General features: G+C 42.2%; 1 protein-coding gene across 1 annotated transcript in view; it reads right to left on the bottom strand.

The window, feature by feature from the left end:
* The window catches only part of PRKCH (protein kinase C eta), a 154,001-nt gene extending 134,111 nt beyond the window's left edge, over positions 1-19,890 (bottom strand). The window contains exon 1 of the mRNA XM_007471698.1: positions 19,833-19,890. The gene's annotated coding sequence lies outside the window, so the exon portion shown is untranslated. The remainder of the gene's footprint in view (positions 1-19,832) is intronic.
* Positions 19,891-22,683: the final 2,793 nt, after the last annotated feature.

Here is a 22,683-nt window from a genome sequence, read left to right as displayed (position 1 = left end):
CAACCCCTGTGCTGGCCCAGGGGTTCTCAAACTTAAAGGTGCATCAAAATGAGGGCCGGTCCAACCAAAAAAAAAAAAAAAAAAAAAATAGAACGGTAACTGTGGGTCAGGTGAAGAATTTTTTTTCCCATCAGCATGACCAAAGAAGAAGCAACCAAAAGCACAGAGTGTAGTCAGACCAGATAAGTGAGCAAGCCAGAATATGTGAAAGAGGCCAGAGAGGATGAATCTTCCCAGGAAAAGGGTGTAGCCTCTGTGAGAGGAGTGGTTTCCCTGGCAACCGGCAGAAAGGAAGAAAGGAGGTGGCCACACTGAGGAACAGTGAGCACATAAAGATGGAAGTTACTGCTGGATTTTTTTAAGCAGAGTATTAGAACCAGAATTTGTGTGAAAGGGAAAAAAAGAAAAAGCTTGCAAGTGTAAAGGTTTTGGAATTGCTGAAAAAAAAAAAACAAGAAGCACACTTGGATTTTTGCTGAGTGCCTGGGTGCTACACCAGGAATTCAGATGCATTCTTTGTCCCAGGAGCAGCACTGCAGAATGATTGCTCAGGTCTGGCACTGGCACAGCAGGCATGAAGGAAGGTTAAAGGTGCAGCGGACTCCTGGCATCACTGAGTTAGCATTGCAGTGGCGACCCCAGCGTCTGGGCTCAAGAGAACACTGAGTGGACCAGGATGGGCTTAGGGATCAGATAAATCAGTAGGCCCCAGGTTTGGGTCATGTGGATTTGGTGGAAGTAACGTTAAGGATTAAATTACATAAGGCTTGATTGTAGGCACATCATGTTTGAGATCCGATTTGTGGGGGCGGGGGAGTGTTAATCTTCCTTCTCTGTATTTAACTTTTTTGAACATATGAATAGTTAGCATAACTGTTTTAATATCTGGTCTGCTAATCCTAACATCTGTGTTAGTTCTGGACCAGTTTCAATTGATTAATTGATTTTCCATTACAGGTCATATTTTCTTGCTTCTTTGCATGTCTGGTGATTTTTGATAGGATGCCAAACATTGTGAATTTTACCTGTTGAGTATTGGATAGTTTTGTCTTCCCATAAATATTCTTGAGCTTTGTTTGGGGACACAGTTAAGTTACTTGGAAATAGTTTGATCCTATCAGATTTTGATTTTTAGATTTTTTAGGTGGGCCAGAACAGTGCTAAATCTAGGGCTAGTTATTCCTCACTAGGGAGGCAATGCCCTTCTGTATACTCAACTCAATGTCCCAAGCATCTTGAGATATTCCAGTCCAGCTGGTAGGAACAGGCACTATTCCTGGCCCTTTGTTAGTACCAGGCACAGTTCTCTCTAATCCTTTTGGATGACTCTTCCCCCTGCCTCAGGTATGCCCTTATACTGTTTAGTACTCAGTACTAAAGGGGTCACTTTGCATATTTCTGGGGTTCCTTCTCTGGGCAGCTGTCTCCTCTCGGGTATTCTATCCTATGTCTAGCTGCCTTACTCTTTGTGGACCCTCAAATCCCCATCTCCTCAACTCACGGAGTCCACTGGGCTCCAACTGAGAGAGGGGATGGGGGCGAATCCAAGAATATGGTGGGGACTGCAGAAGGAGCAACTTAGCCGCGACAGTCCCCACTGTCACCGTCCACCAGCCAGAAATGGTGCTAGAAGCAGGAAGTAAACACCCAGATCTAGACTCTGTTCACCCTCACAGGAAGCAGCACTTCCCCAAGACCCCTAGAGGAAAAGAGCCCTTAACGTACCTTGATGATACCTGTCAGCCTTCCCAGAAGCAGGAGCCTACCTTCAGCCCTTTGGATACGTATTACCCTCCGTACAGGCACCATGGGGCAGAGAAAAGAAGCTAACCCAAACCGCCACAAAAATTCCCAGTTTTCTAGCACGTGCTCCTCCTTCATGCGCAACTAAGTAGTAATTTTGCCTCCAAAATACACAAGAGATTTTTTTTTTTTTTGCGGTACGCGGACCTCTCACTGTTGTGGCCTCTCCCGTTGCGGAGCACAGGCTCCGGACGCGCAGGCTCAGCGGCCATGGCTCACGGGCCCAGCCGCTCTGTGGCATGTGGGATCTTCCCGGACCGGGGCATGAACCCGTGCCCCCCTGCATCAGCAGGCGGACTCTCAACCACTGCACCACCAGGGAAGCCCCACACAAGAGATATTTTAATTAATAATTAAATACTGGATTTAAAATGGATTTTCACTTGAATATAACACCATCCTTAACTTAAGAAGGAACTGGGTAGTGCTTAAGCCCTCAACAAAACAAGCCAGTCCACAAACAAACCCTGCTTATGGACTCGAACAAGAGACACCATCTGGCAATACAAAGACAACCAAGCCTGTAAAATTAAAACCGCAAAAGTCAACACACACTTTAACTGATAAATGAGGAACTAATTTAATAAACTAAAGTAAATATTTGGAAAAAGACCAAAGGCTACGATAACATCCACATGGAGTGAACCAACTGCAGTGTGTGAATAAATAACAACAACAACAAAATAAAACAGCTAGGGCTGCTCCGAGTTGATGGACAGCACTTAGGTCATCAGGCTGGTGACCAAACCTAACAAAATCCGGGTATGGGGCAAAGGTAGAGGACAAGAGCCAACACTGCCTGACAATTTACAATGTGCAACCTGTCACTTAAAATTCAATCCTCTAGGGATAAGAAATTAACAGCAAGCAGCACATGCAATCTGCTTTTAAAACACACATTTCTGGGACCTAGAAATGTCTAACAAACATTAACTCATTCATCTTAAAATAGCTATGTGAAGAAGATACTCATTGCACCCATATATCTGCACTAAAGGAACCAGCCAGCCATCGGAGCTGGTTTTCAATATGATCCCAAAGGACAATTCCTGGACCCACTGCTCCCTGGGTCATGCTAGACAGGGGAGCATGTCCTGCTGTCCTACCACCATTCCTACAGAGAGACCATGGCAGTTACACACACACACACACACATGCACACACCCCACCAGCCCTCACAAGGAGACACCGTGCAGCGGCAGCAGCAGCAATCCAGGCATTAGCTAGATCCTCAAGGGGTGACTTGGGAAAAGATGTAACATTGGCTTTGGCGGGCAGATTTAGGAAGAGGGGCAACCTATGTTCCTTAGGGCCCAGCAAGCAGGAAACTGGCAAAGCAGTGCCCCCCTCACTGGGAGTGAATTATTCCTGTACCTTCTCTCACGTCCATGGCTTCATCAATGGCAGCTCCCATCAAAAGCACTTAGACACACAGACTGGAATGTACCTTGCACCCCTTCCAGAACATGAAATACACGATAGGTTCAAATGCTGTCTAGGATTTGAAACAATGACTGAGAAAAGAGGCTTATGTCATCATATTTTCCCCAGCGCCTTTCAGATGATTCACGACAAAGTACATGGAAATAAACTGGGTACAGATTTCCTTCCCAAATGGGTGGGTACATAATCTGCATCAGGTCATAATACAACACTGTGGGTGTGTGCGTGTGTATAATCTCATATAACCTTCACAACAAACAATCCTGGGGGTAGATACCACCAGCCCTCTACTTTTCATGTAAGGCAACTATTGCTCAAGGTCACACACGCCTGGGAAGTACAGGAAGCAGAGCCAGGTCCACCTGATTGAAAGCTGATGCCCTTCTACCACTGACCCCGCATCTCCAGCACAGTAAGAGACTCCCAACAGCAGTTCCCAGGGGATTGTATCTGTGAGGTTCTGTTAAAGAAAGGATTAACACTAACACCAGAAATGAACATTTGGGGGCATTCAGGAAGCTGGAGACATCACTAAAAGTGACCTATTATCTAAAAGTCTGACTTATTTCCTGGATTAAAAAACAAACAAACAAACACACAAACGAAGAGAGATTTCTTTCCCTCCCGTTCCCTGAAAAATTCCCCTGAACAGTGAGACTCTGCCTGACCCAAAACCGGAAGTGGGAGTGCCACTGGGTCGGTTGGGATGCTGAATGGTACAAGAGAGGAACTTTCACGATCTTCAGCGAAAGGAAAGTGTTTTCAGTTGACTCCAGCAAAGAAGTGATCCTTCCCTGTAAAAGACAATTAAGAGTGCCCCACGGCTACTACACATTGCCAAGAAAAAACAGATTCAGGATCACAAACTGAGAGGTGGAGCCATGGAGATGTGAACTCAGAGGGAATTCAGATAACAGGCAGTGCTGGGAACAGGGATGCCCTGGAGAACCCTGACCGGCCTGAAGAGTTCAAGCTGAAACACTTCAAAAGCACTGTATTGTGCCACAAACAAAACAAAACCCACCTTTGGGCCAATTTCAGACCGAAAGCAGTTCCTCGTTCCTGGTTAGAGGGAGAGAGAGATGACCAAACAGACACAGCCAGCATATAGTCAATATCCTACATATTAGAAAGAGGGCCCATAAGACTGGACTTAGAGTGAACTTGGATCACTCACAGAGGCAAGACCAAGAACCTAGGAATTAGAGTATCTACTAAGGACGTGCAACCCCTGAGACAGAGGCGTGGAGCAAGACATGACTGGACACAGGTACACCTGAGCAGGACTCAGAAAGTTTCTTCTGCATCCTGGCTGAGTGTCCCCACAGGGTCCTGAGGGGCCAGCAGGAGGTATCAGAGTCCTACTGAATCGTCACTTATTAATATGTTTAACAAAATCAATGGTTCCCTCTGAGAGTTAAGTTCAGTCTTTGTCAATGAATCCTTCCTAAAGTTCACTGCTGGAAAGACCCCTCCAGTTATTGTTAGGTACCCCTTCGGGTGGATTCTAAGTAACCATTCAATGAGATGGTGGTACCCAGAAATGCAGTCCCTTTTACACAATGGTATCTGAACACTACTGACTTATTCAAGAGTTACTACACCCTTCCTAAGAAATAAGTTATTTATTTCACTGAGACACCCATACTCATCATCTGAGTTTTCATTTCCAAAATCCCCCATAATAGTGAGATTGATATAGGTAAACTAAATGCTCAAAGCATAAAAATCGTCATCAAGGAACAGACTGACCACCTTTAAACTAGTCCCTTCTCTGACATTCCTACCTGCTTAAAACTATCCTATTCTTACCATGTGAATGGCTGCTGTTCTCATTTTCCGAGTATCAGCTATACTCCACAATACAACTTACACAATTAAAGTCAGGTGCAGGGTCAAAGTGAGACCTTGTAGCTGATGCAGGTCTTGAAATTGATTGACAAGCTGCTCCAATCACAGCTAAGGCCCTGACAAAGTAAATCCAGGTGTCAGGTCCACCACAAATGAACAAGAGATCAACACTGATGGAGCCATGCCCAGCCTTTGGAAAACTTGATCACATCTTCAAATATTTTTGCAAAAATAACCCTCCTCATGATAGTGCTGAGAAAGTCAGCATAAAGTGAAACATATCGAGCCTTCAAATCAGTCAGAAAAGTACACGCTGAGTTATTTGATCTGTTCTTGGTTCTAAAAATTAGCATACAGGTGCCGTCGTAACCCAAACACTGATAAATAAGAGATGAAAGAAACTTTCATAATTTTTGTCATCATTTTTAAAGACAGAGCACCAATCAAATCTGTTAAAACATTTATACTATTTTTTAAATCTTGGCTCCTATTGTAACTGGAATCACTTTAAATTGCCTTTTCCTGACCCCAGTTACTTGAAGAGAAGGGGAAACGTCTAGAACCTGTCTCAAAGCCAACATTCCCATCCTGATTTTACTATGTTCAATCCTGACTTGAGTCTCAGCATTAGCACCGAGTGTAGACATTAGCAAGGCCCTTTGCCTCTGAGTCTCATTTTCTCCTCCTAAAAGTGAAAAAACTATAATCCGACCATTTTACATCACAGCATTTTAAAGGCTCTTTAAAAAAAATGAACTTGGAGTTCTGTCAACTCTTAAAAGACTATGCATCAAAGTAATACACTCTGCTATGCAGTTTTTTTCTACATATTTTTTTCAACTAGCAAACCTCCCAATCACCAGAATGCTCCAATAATCAAATTAGATATGACTTAATGTACAACAGAGGCATCCAAACGTGGCCAACTATTAGAACCAGCCTAAGTGCTTATTAGGAATCTGTTTCCCTGGCCTCTTCCCCAGAGATTCTGATTCAGTCTGGGGCCTGAAAATCTGTATTTTTCAAAATTCTCAAGTGATTCCACTGATCTAGAATATAGATCCTCTCTTGACATTTCATACTTTTTGAAGGCCCCATTTTCAGTACTTGGTAATTCCCAATCTAAGGACTCAGGTAATGGAAGTGTCCTCATTTACACGAAAAAAGTATCATCAAAATGCAGTAAGAATTAACCTTCCAAAAGGTATGCACTAAGACCCCTATGTACCCAGACTGACCTTCAACCTATTTACTTTTCCAGATGTTTAGTAGATGTGTCACTAACATTTATTAAAACTTAACAAATGATAGTTCCCACCATGTTCACAGACAGAAGACTAGCTGAACCTAAATTTACTGTGTTTTAGATGGGTGAGGCTCACAAATAAGAGTAATTTCTTAATAACCTATAACTAGAATTGAATTATAGCTAATTATATTTAGCAGTGCATGGACTTGTTATATATCCCCAGATAGTACATTTGAACTTTTAATGCTTATTAAGCTGTGTAGTGGATCCTAATGTAGCTTAGAACAATAAGAAACCCTGATGGAATGCACAGAACTTGGGAAAGTCTTCATGATAAATTTAAAAGTTTCTGCTTTAGCAACTTACATTAAATCATTATAAGTGGCTGTAAATATGGTGCTCTTCAAGCCCCTAGCCAAAGGGGAAATATTATGTTCAATCAGCCAAATGGCAAAAAGCCGGCATCAAATATAGGTGAACTCCAACTTCACTTAATTAACAAAGGTATGTTCCTGAAAAGGGAAGTGACATCAACAGGGAACACACCTTGTGTCAAAACGATGCTGGTACCTCCCCTGGACCCCAAGGCTCAGCCACGATCCTCTCCCTACTGCTCTCGCTCACCTACCATGCCCCTGCCTTAGGGTCTTTGTATTTCCTGTCCCCTCTTCCCCCAACACAACCTCATGGTCCCTCCCTTCCTTCAGATCTGCAGCTCAAATACCAACCTGATTTGAACAGAACTGCACACACACAGTCTTCATCTCTGTCCCCTTGCTCTACTCTATTTTTTCCATAGCACTTACCACTTGGCATACAATGTTAATTTGTCTAATTGTTTGCGTCTCCACCTACACACTTTTTGTTTATTATAATAAACTCAGTGTCACTATTAAGTACTTGCCTACACACAGGCATGCATATATACATCACATAATGTTATACACAAATACTCTGTGTGTGTCCAGAGGGAGTTCCCTTGATCCACTGGATCCAAGCGGTGATAATTTAGAAGTATCGCTCAACCCACTATATTCTGTAACCAAGTAAATTCACAGAGATAGCAACTGACTTTCTCCAAACCAGTGTTAGAACTAAGTTGCACTTAGAAAATCGAAGGCAATCTCTGACATACACAAAGAATGTGTCTTCAACCCTAGATCACTAAGGCCCCCCTCGCCCACTCTCAAGCTCATGCAGGAAGTTAGCTAGTGCTGAACAGAAATTTCAGACACCAGGATGAAATCTTGATGCTGAAGACAAGTTTCAGGGGGGGAAGGAAAGAAACAGGTCTTCCTGCCTCTTTACCTGCCCACTGACACAGGCGTTACTGGGGAAAACCTAATAAAAGGGATGTCAATGTAACTGGCCTGGCAAACAGAACCTCTGCTGCCTTGTTCGTTTGAAACAAAAAGAGCAGAGAGCTCTGAGGTTGCTGGAAATGAGATTGAAGCATAACGAAATCAGACTCTGGAGCAATTAATTTTTCTATCAGATAATTAAATCATTTGTTTTTCCCAAATCTCATATCCACTGAGAGAACACTGCATGAGTATAATTTCAACTAAAAAAATACGAAGATTGAGAAAATGAAGATACCAGTCAGACTCTCTTTTGCAAGAACCTTGATTTTAGAGGAACATGCTGGTTAATAAGTGAGTGTCACATAAGGTGAATCTGCTGATGCTTCCGTCCATAGATTTCTGAGCTATTTTTGCAGTTCAGCTTTTAGTGCTTACAGCTCTGATCACTTGCTCAGAAGTATTGCGACTGCCTTGTTCCGCTCAAATCAAGCAAAGGTTTAGCATCAAGCTACCCATAACAGGCACCTCTAAAGTTAGAAACCACCATACGCTTTTGGGTTGTTTGGGCGCCATTTCCTGACCTCCCTATTTTTATGAGAAAAGGCTTATAACAAAAACCAGCTGAAAAAAGTACATTGCACAGTCAAAATAATTAGAGAAAAAGGATTACAGTTTCAAAAAATGATTGAATTGAATTATTCTGTCGTGTTTATCACCTAATTGTCACCTAACATCAGTCCCCAATAGAATGTACACAAATGTCTGTCAGTTCCTTCTCTTTAAATTCTCACTAAAATGAAAAGTTCTGGACTTCTGAAAGAAAGACAAAGGGGAAAACTAACCTAGAAATTCTAAAAATAATTTGGTCTCAGGACCCTTTTATAGTCTTAAAAGTCAAGGACTCAGTTTTGGTTTATGTGGGTTCTCTCTACCAATATTTGCCATATTAGAAATTAAAATTGAGACTTTTAAAAATATTTATTCACTTAAAACAAGTCCATTGCATGTTAACAAAAATAATATTTTTGTGAAAGATAACTCTATTTTCTAAAGCAAAAAAAGTTAAGTGAGAAGAGTGGCATTGTTTGACAATTTTGCAAATCTCTTTGATGTGTGACTTAGAGGCCAGCTGGATTCTTAGATCTGCTTCTGTATTCAATCTGCTGAAACATTGTTTTAGATGAAATATGTGAACAAAATCCAGCCTCTCATGGAGATTAGTGGAAAAGAGAGTGTTTTAATAGATTTTTCAGGTACTTCTTTGATTCTACATCAAAACTTGACAAGTGGTAGCTTCTTAAAAGTTAGTTGCAATGTAGAATCTGAAAACAATCAATGAACTTTTTATACTGTTGTATTAAATCGATTAGTCTATCTTCAGCTTTCAACGGATCCTTGACCCATGCATGGTTTTGTAACATTTTGTACTGGTCATTTTGAAAACATGGGTTTACTGAGTTATGCAGATCCTCTTCCAAATGTTGACCTATTTTACAATATTAAAAATCACAGCTGTTAACATCAACAACAAACTCATGTGAAAAGTCTGGGTTTTTTTAATTTTTTAATTTTTTTTTTTTTTTGCGGTACGCGGGCCTCTCACTGTTGTGGCCTCTCCCGTTGCGGAGCACAGGCTTCCGGACGCGCAGGCTGGGCGGCCATGGCCCACGGGCCCAGCCGCTCCACGGCACACGGGATCTTCCCGGACCGGGGCACGAACCTGCGTCCCCTGCGTCGGCAGGCGGACTCTCAACCACTGCGCCACCAGGGAAGCCCGAAAAGTCTTTTTTAAGTATTGCAAGCTGACAAGCTCATATGGTGGATATAAATTTTCCAAAATTCTACCTATGGCTTGCAGGATCCAATTTTATCGCTGGCATCATACTCACAGTTGCTTGCCTTGAAGTAACAAGCTCATTTCACTCATTTTTAAGAAAATACCTGATAAAATCCCAAGTCTCCATAACTATAGTTTGTCCATCATTCTTTCAAGTAAATATGGTGCCCCATGGGGAAAAAAAAGTGGCTAGCTCAATCATACAAGTGTTCTTCCTTGAGACACGGTAGTATTGCAGTATGTAGCAGAAGTGCCTTGTGCATATTTCCCATTTTGTCACACAGAATATTATAAAGATATATAGTCAAGGGATGAGCTTGTTTAGTGCTAATCATGTTTAGTGCTTCATCAAAGATATTCTTAAGTGAAACTCTTCCTCCCTGCAATTGCCACACAATTGCAGGGAAGAATACACTGGCTACACTGACAACTGTACACTTTAGTGGCTTGATTCATTCTAAGGCACCAGCAGTTTTACCCACCACTTCTTTTGCACCACTGGTGCGGACGTCAACACATTTTACAAAAAGAACATCTTAGTATTATAAGGAAAATAGTTTTGAACTACAGACCTCTTGAAAATGTCTCTGGAACCTCCAGAGATCTGCAGGACCACATTTTGAGAACCAAATGAAGAATTCTGAACAAAAACACCACTTAAAAGTTTATCATCAGTAGTCAATGCAAGGAAGAGAAGTAGTCAGGTTGAAGCTAATGATGGTTGAGCTATAACTAGGCAAATATAGCTATCATATCCTAAGCTGAACTCGTTTATTTGACTTTTGATTTCTTCCGAGTTCTAGTTTAACGCCTCCATTAAGAGAAACTACGGATGATGACGGGAAAACTCAGCAAATCTTAAGCTCAGCCTTCTCAGAGCTCTCTGATCCACACCTTGTATTTGAGAAGGTGGAACCATTCCTAGGTCAATGTCAATCTTTAGGTTTAAGAAGGAGGAATCCAAGGAAAGCCTTGCAGAAAAGACATTATCCCAAAAGATGACAAAACTCTGAGGAGGGTGGGATTATACCACCTAAAGGACAGTCTTTTTTTCCCAAGGTAGAATAAAGATAAAACATGGAAACACCTCCCAGATAGCCAGATGGCCTAGAAAGATCTTGGACCTCAGCATCCCAGTCTGAGCTTGTGTCTGGGCTCTGGCACTCATTATTCAGGAGACCATAGCAAATCAGTGTCCCTGAGCTTGCATACTAAGGATCACATCAGCCTCAGAAGTTTGTTGTGACGAGCAAATGAAATAACATATAGGATAGCAGGAACATACAGAAGGCATCAGTTACGAGGGTACGAGGCTATCCTGCTACCAGAAGAAAATAAAACAAGGGCTGCTATTGCTACTTGCTCAATTACAGGCCTACCACAGCATCTGGTCCTCAGAAGGAGTTCAATAAGTGAGCCTGCTGTCATGGAAAGGAGGAGCAGGTCAACTATGACATGGGACGATTAGTCTCAATTCTCTAAAAAGATCATTTCTTCTTTTTCCAGTGTCCCACTCCCTCAATACTTTTTTTCTCTCCTACCCTGTCTCCAACCTGGCAGTCATTTCCAGTGGGAGCCACATAACTGCTTGGACCAGCAAGAGAACAGAAGTAGTCACTCATCCCTCAGGATGAATGTACAGAAAGAATACATTAAAAAAAAAAAAAAATCTAGGGGCTTCCCTGGGGGTGCAGTGGTTAAGAATCCGCCTGCCAATGCAGGGGACATGGGTTTGATCCCTGGTCTGGGAAGATCCCACATGCCTTGGAGCAACTAAGACTGTGTACCACAACTACTGAGCCTGGACTCTAGAGCCCGCGAGCCACAACTACTGAGCCCGCATGCCTAGAGCCCGTGCTCCGTGACAAGAGAAGCCACTGCAATGAGAAGCCCGCGCACCGCAAGGAAGAGTAGCCCTCGCTCGCCGCGACTAGAGAAAGCCTGCGCGCAGCAACAAAGACCCAATGCATCCAAAAATAAATAAAATTTAAAAATTAAAAAAAAAATCTAAATTAAGAAAAAGTATATCAACAAGCTGTCACCAGGCTTGAAACATGAGAAAGGAATACTAAAAAACAACTGCCATCAGAGATAACATTTTCCCCTTTAAAAATGACACACATTGAGAGTGTCAGATACAGTGAGAAACTGGGGGTTGCAGCCTTCAAGCAGTTAACACGTTTCATCTGTCTTGGTACATGTGGCCATGATGATTTAGCAGAGAACATAATTATGTGTAAACCAGTGGTTTGACACAGGAAATTTGAGTGAAAATGGTTCAAAAAGATCATAATCTTACTCTACATTATAATGCACTGCCTTAGTAGAAAGAATAAGCAGATACCAAAATTCAAGCACTTTCTATATTCTTTCCAGGGGAAAATGTGTTATTAGTTCCAAGTAACATAATAAGAGCCTGAAAGAAGGGGGCGATTCAAAGTTTTAGCGAAGTTTTCTCAACGAGCTTCAAATCCACAAATGACAGGTGCTCTGTCAGGTGGCATTTTTGTCTGTCTTTTAAGAAGTTACTTTTTCCTCCTAAACTGGTGCAGAATACTTTCAAGTTTGCTTTGGGAACTCTGGGGAAGAAACATGTCCACAAAGAACTTTCATCTTACTATCTTCATAAAGATACTTTCACCATTAATTCTTTTGATTTACTTTATTCTTTTAGGAAACTATCTTAAAATTAAACTTTCTAAGGGCAAAATGTTATGTAATTGTTAATAGGAGATGATTCACTTGTCATTCATTATGAGTGAGAACTTTACAACAGAACGAAGGGAATTATCTTACTCATCTCTTCCCACCTGAAGTTTTTGACTCACAGCTTAGTATTTATTTAGAACCTTTAAAATATTTCTGAAATACTTTAGTCATTTAAATTTTTTAACTTACCTCTTTGTAATACATCAAAATTGGGAATTAAGGATAAAATATATACAGACAAAAACCACCAGCTTTAATTTATGAGAATAGGTAGCATGTGTTCAAAGTTAAAGCATCATTTGGATGTTGCAGAGGCAGCCCAGATTCTGTTTTTTGTTTAGAAAATAGATTTTTTAAATGCGTAATTTTAATTTCTTATTAAAGAGAATCTCAAACACATGCAAAAGTAGACAGAAACTTATAATAAACCTACATGTAACCATCACCCAGCTTCAACAGCCAGCTTGTGGCTAATCTGGTTTTATCTGTACCCTATCTCCCCTCCTCCCACCTCTGGAATATTCTGAAGTAAATCTCAGCTATCATTTCATCAGTAAACATTTCAATATGCATCTCTAATAGACGCTCTATTTTTTTTTTTTTTTTTTGCGGTACGCGGGCCTCTCACTGTTGTGGCCTCTCCCGCTGCAGAGCACAGGCTCCGGACGCACAGACTCAGCGGCCATGGCCCACGGGCCCCGCCGCTCCGCGGCACATGGGATCCTCCCGGACCGGGGCACGAACCCGTGTCCCCTGCATCGGCAGGCGGACTCTCAACCACTGCGCCACCAGGGAAGACCAAGACGCTCTATTTTAAACAACCAAAATGCCACAATCATTGCTAAATCAGGTTAATAATTCCTTAATATCATCATGTATACTGTTACTGTTCCCATTTTCCCAGCTGTGTCCTGGGAGTTATTGTTTTGCAATCTGTGTTTGACATGTTCTATATGTTGAAACTGGTTAATATGTTTCTCTTGTTATTTTGATTTTCCTTCCTTCTCTTTTCTTTTTTTCTTCCAATTTTTAGTCAAAGGAACCAAGTCTCTTGTCCTATCAAATTTTTCCACAGTTTGGGTTTTGCTGATTGCATCTCCGGGTGTCATTTAAAATGTGCCCCTATGCACTGTATTTCATCTACAATGGTGGTTAGATGTGGAAGACTGACCAGATTTGGGCTGGATTTTTTGACAAGACTACCCCACAGATGGGGTGGTGTGCTCCCATGAGGAAACACACATTGTCTGGTTCTTGCTCTGTGGGCCAATCACTGAAGTATGAGGTACCCTGAATCCAGGCAAACTTCACTTATGCAAACTATATTATCATCTTCAAATCTTAGACTGTATTTCTTAATAGCACTACAATGCAGCAACATTTTTTTTTTTTTTTTGCGGTACGCGGGCCTCTCACTGTTGTGGCCTCTCCCGTTGCGGAGCACAGGCTCCGGACGCGCAGGCTCAGCGGCCATGGCTCACGGGCCCAGCCGCTCCGCGGCATGTGGGATCCTCCCGGACCGGGGCACGAACCCGCATCCCCTGCATTGGCAGGCGGACTCTCAACCACTGCGCCACCAGGGAAGCCCAGCAACATCTTTTTTGATTTGTTCTCACATGAGGCCATATCACTACTTTAACTTAACTTCTTTGTGTTGCTTCTCTTCCAATTATAACAGTTACGAGGTTAGTCTGATGCACTTTCATCAGTATTTCATCTGTTTGTTGTTGTTTTTTTTTGCCACTCCACTCTTCCAGGTAAGAGCTAGTCCAAAATAGTGACAATCGAACAGGACCACAGTGACAGCATCTAGAGGTTGCATTAAAAATCCAGGTCTATTTCATCGCCTTAATAAATTTCAGCTTGATGAGGTGACCAATCCAGTTGTTAGCTCCAGAAAGGCTTAGCCAGAATGAAATAAAGAGGGACATGAGACAGCCCTTTCAAAAGAATGAATCACTTCAACTGTGCCTTGACAGCAGTGCTGAGGGGAATTCGGTATCTGATCGAGAGCGATAACACCTTTCTTAAGATGAACAATGGTGATCGGTTTTTGACCCCGTTGATAATGTCATGCCTTCAGCTCTGTGACAGAATTCCACGAAGCGTTTTCTTGCTCCATCTCAGTTTAATGAAGAGCCCTCACTGTAGGTTTTTAAGCAGGCTCATCTTCTTACCTCAGCATTAAACATAAACCTATACACAGCACACTTTATCATCAAATTGTGCAGCTACTACTGTTAACACCAATTTAAGTATGACTTTTCAAAAATACTTTTATGTTCTGTCCTTTCTCCAGACTTCATTATCACCATTTTGATGCCAATTGCTACCACCTGGCGAAACAGTCCCTGGCATGCAGTAAGCACTCAAATATTATTGAACGAGTGTATTAACAAAATGGGTGTTCATTAAGTAAACCTTCGGCACAGTTTGGGTGAGTCTGACAAATTATAATCTGTGATCCAGGTCCTTAAGTACTGGTGTTCCACAGAGCTCTGCTCTTAGTCAACCTTGGCTTTCTCTCTAAATCTTCTTACTGGGTCCCTTCATCCTTGTGCCTGTCTCCCACTGGCACCCAGAGCTACATCTCAGGCCTCAACCTCTTGCCAAACTCAAGACTCCTATTGCTAGTTCTTCCTAAACATCTCCACTTGGGTTTCCCACAAACTTCTCAAACTCCACCCGTTCAAAGCTGAATTCATCACATTCCATTCCTATGTTTCTGCTCTGGTGAATGACTCCACACCCCTCTGAGCATCATCTGGGTCTCATCCCTATTCATCCCTGACACCCTATGAACTGCCAATTCCTGTTGGTTTCGAGATCTATATATTTCTCACAGCTGTCCCCTCCTCTCCATCCATCCTGCAGATTCCAACTGAACTTGGGCTCTAGTAACCTCTCCCTCAGACAGCTTTAATTGTCTCTTACTGGCTGTCTACACCCCTGTCTCCTCTTATGATCTGAACAGCCCCCAGCCCCAAGCCCCTTGTACCCACAGCTACCAAGTCAGATTTTGTTTCTCATTCCTTAAAACCCCATCATGTCTACTAGCCTAGAAGTAGTGTGTGACCATGCAATTTATCCTCTAACCTGGGACCCTTCTGAGAGTGAAAGGTGACACCGTTAGTAGTTACAGTGGTATAGCAGACAAACTCAGACTGTCCCGGGCAAACCTACACATGAGGCCCTCCCAAGTCTCTGCTACACCTCCCACTGCACTCCCTCACCTTCGGCACCCCTCTTGCTACTTTCAGTCTCTGAAACCCGTCACTGTTCTCTCACCCCTATGCCTGTGAACAAACTATCATCCCCTCTTGAACCATCTTCCCCAGCCTGGGACATTTCTATGGATCATTCCAACTTGCTTTAAACATCACCCCCAATCACCACTTGAAACTTTTTCTAAAATCTCCTGGCTGATCCAATCACATATTCTTGCCAGCCAACACCATGCCTTAGACTTATTCCTATGCTGGGACCTGGGCCCCTGCATTGCAAACATGGGCTGCATCTGCCTGCCTCCTATGAGCTCCTTCAAGTGTCCGTGTCTTGTTCATCTTTATCTCCCCAGCATCTGTGATGAGATCACAGGTCTGTACCCAGCAGGCATTTCTCATGTCATTTCTCAGTCATGTCTTATATTTAATAAAAACATTTTTGCCTTAGCTACTAATTCAGCACAATTAATGAAAGATGAAAAGATGAGACAGGATGAAGTAAGGAGTAGTCAGTAGCTCCTAATGCCAGCCCTGTATATCACAGACCACAGCTCCATTTAAGCAATTGCTTTTTAAAGGAGAGCTTTGGGATTATAGCATCTGGGCTAATGGCAGAACCCCTACAGGAGGCCATGAAAGGGAAACAGCCATGGCAATAAGCCAACACCATATTAGAAACTGTCCACTAAATTCTCGAAGCTTCTAGCATAAAATAAAGGCAGTGTCAAAATAAAACACACCTGCTAAGTATACTTGGGGTCCCAGGCAGGGGTGGGGAGAATGACAGGACTCCTGCTGCTGTGACAACAGGAACACGGAGATGAGAACCCACTAGTGTACCTTCAAGAGCACTCTACAGTTTGCAAAGCACTTCCCTACGCATTCTACCACCTGACCTTCAAAATAACCCTGTGAGACAGATCAGACGCATGCCGAGGTTCAACCAACACTTCTTTTTTTTTGTAATTTAACTTTTACTTTATATTGGAGTATAGTTGATTTACAATGTTGTGTTAGTTTCTGCTGTACAGCAAAGTGATTCAGTCATACATATATCCATTCTTTTTCAGATTCTTTTCACATATAGGTTATTACAGAGTATTGAGTAGAGTTCCCTGTGCAATACAGTAGGTCCTTTTTATCTATTTTATATGTAGTGGTGTGTATATTTTAATCCCAACCTCCTAATTTATGCCCCTCCCAACCTTTCCCCTTTGGTAACCATAAATTTGTTTTCTAAATCTGTGAATCTGTTTCTGTTTTGTAAATAAGTTCATTTGTATCATTTTTTCAGATTCCACATACAAGTGATATCATATGATATTTGTCTTCCTCTAACTTACTTCACTTAGCATGATAACCTCTAGGTTCATCCATGCTGCTGCATGTGGCATTATTTCATTCTTTCATCGACCAACATTTCTTGAACTTCGACAATCCCTCTGGGATCCCAGGCCAATGCCCCCTTCACAGCCTGAGCCACACCAGGCAAGCCTGACCTCATCCTGCTTCTTTATGTAAAACCCTTCAGCATCCTAGATGGAAACTAGAGCTCCAAATGTTCTATCAGCCTACCTGTTGCTTTATGGCCAGGGATGATCTAGGGTGGCTGACAGGTGAGAAGCCAAGCCAGGGACATTCTCACAGTGCCAGGTCTAGGTGCTGCCATAGCTGAGGCAGGTGTGTGTGGGCTGGGAGGCTCCATTCCCTCCTTGTGTAACACACACAGAGGCAGCCGTCACGTTGTCTGCATGTGACAAGGAAGCTGTGCCCTAAGGCAGCAGCAACGTGCCAGCTCAAGCTGAGCCCCGGCCTAGGAGCCAAACTGACAAGGCAAGGCTCCCACAGACAAAGAGAACAGACCTGAGCTTCTAAAATACAGCCCACACCATGATGCCACAGATCCTGAAATTTCAACATTAAAAAAATCTATTTCTCATGGATAAAACAGCTCTTTCAGCATCTTTTAAAATACGCAGGCACACCTAAGAGGGGTAGAGTGCTAAGATAGCGATCACTATCATTTTAGTGTGAATTAGTCCATGAATTCACTGTCTTCCTTATTAGCAAGTGTTCCTGGAGAGAGGAGATGACTGGGCATCTTACTGGAGTAAGAGACAGTGGAAGGCAGAGAACAGGAAGGACTTAGAGGGGAGGTGGAATTACCAAAGATGAACTCGGCCTGCCTCAACATTTTACACAGGGTCACCTCCGAAAGGAATATAATTGCAATGACCTGGTAAGAAGTCACCCCAAATAACACTTGACATTCCTTTTTTTATCACTATAACTAATAAATTAATATTGCGTTGGCCAAAAAGTTCCTTTGTAACACAGAAAACCCAAACAAACTTTTTGGCCAACCCAATACTATGAGAATACTGAGGAGTATTCCAGAGCCTGTTCTGATGTTTCCAGTGTAAAATTAAGGAAGATAAAAACTTAATAAAATTTAGTCCTAGAGAGCTGGTGTAACTCTAAAAAAAAGATGTAACAACAATGGCACCATCAGACCTGGTCTAACAGGCATGGCCTTACTCCACTGGTCCCTTGTCACTCAGTACAGAAACGTGGTTCAACACATTCAGAATCTCACTCACTCCTCATTCACACCTCTATTCTCACTGCTGGGCTTGTCTATACCATGGCTGTACCCATGTTCCGTGTGCTGTAAGAATGTTCTATCAGCAATGTTCTGTAATATTACATTATATTTTATTTGACTGAATTATGAGCAGACTCATTTTTCCCACAAATCGTGTATGTTCAAGATACCAAGCCAAACCAAAAGACCTGTGAGCAGGCAGAAGACCCCCAAACTGTAATCTGGACAGTTTTTTCATGTTCAAGTATCCCAAGTTTCTGCTAATTTCAAAAGATAAGATGCGACAATTGAGACAACAACTTGAAAAATGTTAACGTTAAGACAATTTGCCCACATGAATGAGAAGGGTTGGCTGAGATGAGAGAAAACCACTTCTCAAAAGTGTCATCAATTTGCAAAATGCCAACACCAAACAGACAAACCATGAAGCCACACATTTACAGATCTTTGCAAGGATTTTAGTAACGGTAGAGTAGCTTGTAATGGACTAATCTTCCCACCAAAAACAATTAAGATAGTTAGAAATACATTCTAAAACAATTAATTGGAAACACTGGAGGGCCACCAGAAAAGAGACAGAAATTAGAGGGAATTTGATTTGCAACTTAAAACTACAAGATATCATTTCACAGCCACCAGCATGTCTAAAATTTAAGAGAATGACCATACCAAGTGTTGGGGAGGATACAGAGTAACAGGAACTCTCATACATCGCTGGTGGGAATATAAGAATACAACCACTTTGGAAAACCATTTGAAAGTTTCTTATAAAGTTAAACATGTATCTACTCTATTATCCAGCAATTCCACTCTTAGGTATCTACCTAAGAAAAATCAAAGTGTAATTTATGTACAAGGATGTTTATGGAAGCATTCTTTATAATAACCCCAAACAGGGAAAACTCCAAAATGTCCATCAAGATGAGAATAAGCAAACAAAATTGTGCTACATTTATGTAATAGAATACCCAGCAGTAAGAAGGAGCAGAATACTAATATACACAATGACATGAATGGGTCTCAGAGAAATTATGCTGAGCAAAAGAAATCAGACACAAAAGAGAACATGCTATGTAGTTCCATTTATATGAACTTCCAGAATAGACAAAATGAACCTATAGTGAAGAAACAAAGCAAAACACTGCATTTACTGCCTCTGGCAGCAGGGGGATTAACTGGGAGAGGACACACGGAACTTTCAGAGGGATGAAAATGTTCTACGTCTTGGATTGGAGCACTAGTTACACAGTTGTATGCATCTGTCAAAACCAAACTCTTCACTTCTGATCTATTTATTTCTCTGTATATAAATTTTACCTCGATTTTTTAAATATGGGGAATGGGAGATGGAGGTAGTGCAAGGGGAAGAGCAACAGAATACCCTAAAGGACAGAATGAGATAAAGATTATAAGGAAGAGAACACAATCCTTAAATGTTTAATACACTCCTAGGGCAAACTAAAAGGTTGGTCCAAAGGCAAAACTCTAAAATACAGTTTAATAGACATGAACCAAAAGAGGCAAGAACCTCTTGAACTAAGAACTAAGATGATGATGAATAAAAACAAAAACTCAGTGAGTATGTTAAACAAAACACAAGATTGCCAGAGTTAGCAAATATATTTAATCTGGCAACCCAAACCAATAGACCATTAGGCAACAAAATACCAACCAACCTGGTTTATACATTCAATTTTTAAAGCGTCTTTTACGAAATGCTCTTTTTAGATGCTCCATGATATAAATTCCTACTGAGTATGAACTAAGAGTACACAAATACCAGAAACCACCCCAAATTCATTCTTACCTTCAGTGAAACTTCCTGTTAGGGTTATTACAACAAATACTTTCCCTTCTGGCTCCAGATCCACCTAGAAAGAGAGAAAAAAATTGTATGTTATATGCTAATTTTGAAGTATTTTTTTGTGGGCCTCAAATAATTCTTGACAGAGAGGCCTCAATGCACAAGTCACAGCCATAAATCAGATCTATGTTTTTCATTGAACAGTAGAGGGGCACGAAACAAGTGACAGCACAAGAAACTGTAATGGATGAAAAGCAGATCTAAACGAAACCGTGCAATGTTTTCCCTCTCTCGAATGTTTTCCTCTTCCATTTTGGCTCTCTGTGATATTGATGAGCAACCATACACGTGGTCACTACTTTTGAGACACCCGTAACTGATGTGCACCATTTGTAAGAACAATATTTTACTAAAGCACGTGGCAAGTGTATGAAGTAGAGAAATAATGGCAACATAAAGGCAATGTGCCACGTCAACTGCGTACCTGTAGTTTGAGGAAGTAAAGAGTTTGAACAGAAGAGTGCTGTCTCTGTCTACACCATTTCCACCTGAGTGCAGTTCATCTTCAGGGAGCACCAGGGAAGGCAGTACGTGTGCTGTGCATTCACTACTCTCGACTGTTCATGGGAACATCAACGTTCCTTCAAGTTCTTATCTACAAGCTGAGAAAACAAGACAGACGTTCTGCCAACGAGGCAGCTGTACGTCTTCTCACTAGAGCCTGTCCTCTGCACACACTCCCGTCTCCCAAAGACCTTCACACAGCATGGCCCCAGGATGGGGCAGTACCCTCCGTATCTGCTCTGACCACACTGGCCCAGGTAGGCAGGCTCTGCCCTCTACATGCTAACCTTGAACTACCCATGAACACCTCTAAGCCATGGATTCTGAGGTTCTTTGGAGCTCCGATACATAAATTTACAATTGTCCTTAAATAAAATCTTGTCAGGTTTAGCCTATGGCTTCAGCTCTGCCTTTGACCTTTTGTCTAAGAGAGGGAGGTTCAGAGAAGCTTGAGTATAGATATGGATGGTCTTTTGGGTAGAATATTAAATTTAAATAAGCTGCAAATCACATGGTACATTGTCCAAACTAGACCAGGACACCGACTCCAGTCTGACTGCCGCAGCAGCTCTGCACTCTGGGCAAGGTCCTTAACCATGCCCAGCTTCACTGCTCCCATCTCCAAGTCCATGACATCATTCTTCAGCATTTCTGACATGGCTTCTGTCAGACAATCTCAAAGAGCCTTAACAGTACTATTTACTGTTTGTATTGCATCTATAGGTGACCAATACCGAAGAAAAGAAATGCACTGACCTTACCCTAGAGCTCACCACCACCTGTTTTTAAGTACTACACTCTGTTTATACTTTTTCAAAATAAAAGATGCCTGTTTTATACTGACTGGGAGAGCTTCATCTATATAACAGCCAATTCTTATAAACCCTGCCTTTTTCTGCATTCCGTCTGTTATCAGTGTGGTTACCACACCATAACTCACTCTAGTGTTCAAATCAGCTTCTTGCATCACGACTACTAACTTAACAATAGCCCCTTAACTATCTTAACACCACTTGTGAACCTTTATAGAACAGTTCTGAAAATAGAGCTCTCTGGAGAGATGACTAAACAGACTAAACAGATGACTAATTGTCTCCACTCTCTGTCTTGTTTCAAGTCAAAAATATTTTATTTTTAAAAGCCACTCCCTCACCTTCAATATAAAAGCCTGGCAGAGCCACATACATGCACACACATTCGACCTCACAACATCAACTGCTGCTGGCACAGAAGGAGCTGCTGCCAGCCTCCAAACTGCCAGGCCACCTCCGAGATCCAGCCCGTAAACTCCCTCCAACACTGCCTGAGGGCCCACAAAACAAAGAAGGCTACGCCACCACATGGGCAGGAGCTGCTCTGACAGACAGCAGGAGACTCCAGCACTTAGAATCAGGAGCTCTCACAATGCAAGAGGTTAAATCCTCATTTTTGACCCAAGTCACCATCATGGTGGAAAAGCCAGACTCAAACGCCATCTGTAAGCCTACTCCATCTAAGACCTCTGACCTTAGAACAGGGTTTTACCAACCGCAGGTCGAGACTCACTAGTGAGACATTAAAACCATGTAGTGGGTTGCACACAACAGGGATTTTTAACTAGAATAAAGTGGAACAGAAAATATGAACCTGTCAAATAGTAAGGAAAAGTACCATGCCATGAAAATTCTGCTTGCAGTTTTATACGCGTGAGAATGGTATACTGGGTTTTGGTGCAAAATGTCTTCCCTAGTGCATCACAGAGAAACAGTTTGAAAATGCGGCCCTTGAGGTTATCTGCTTCACCTATACAGTGCTGATGGTTTGGCATCTATACATGGTGGTGGCTGCTTAGACACCTCCAGTGACAGCCAACTCACTACCACCACAGCTGGCATCTTTCATTTCTGTACCCCAGAGAAGATCCTTCTCTAACAGCAGAAATGCAGTGACCAAGAGCTTCCATTCATTGACCCTAGTTTTGTCTCCTACTGCTGTAGTGCATACTTTAGCTCTATGGATTCTGGGAAGAGCACTTCAGCTTGATTGGAGAACCACCCTGCCCTCACATTAGTCCATGGCTCAGCTGAGAGTCTACCCCTGGTTCCAGAGTGGACATGTGACCCAGGCTTGTCAAACTGAGCACTGAATTCCCTCGGCCAAGATGACGGGCCTGGAGCTGGCATATGCCCTACATCTGGCCATCTGAGTAATTGCTCCTCTCTACCCCCAATCACTGGTGCAGGTTTGGGCACAAAATCCAAGTAGGTCCAATCAGGAATCCTGGATCTACAAGGAAGAAGTATGATCTCAC

The sequence above is a fragment of the Lipotes vexillifer genome, unplaced genomic scaffold, assembly GCF_000442215.2.
Source record: "Lipotes vexillifer unplaced genomic scaffold, Lipotes_vexillifer_v1.1 scaffold531, whole genome shotgun sequence".
NCBI classification, from domain to species: Eukaryota; Metazoa; Chordata; class Mammalia; order Artiodactyla; family Lipotidae; genus Lipotes; species Lipotes vexillifer.
The sequence above is the reverse complement of the archived record's forward strand: the minus strand, read 5'-3'. Positions and strand labels throughout refer to the sequence as shown.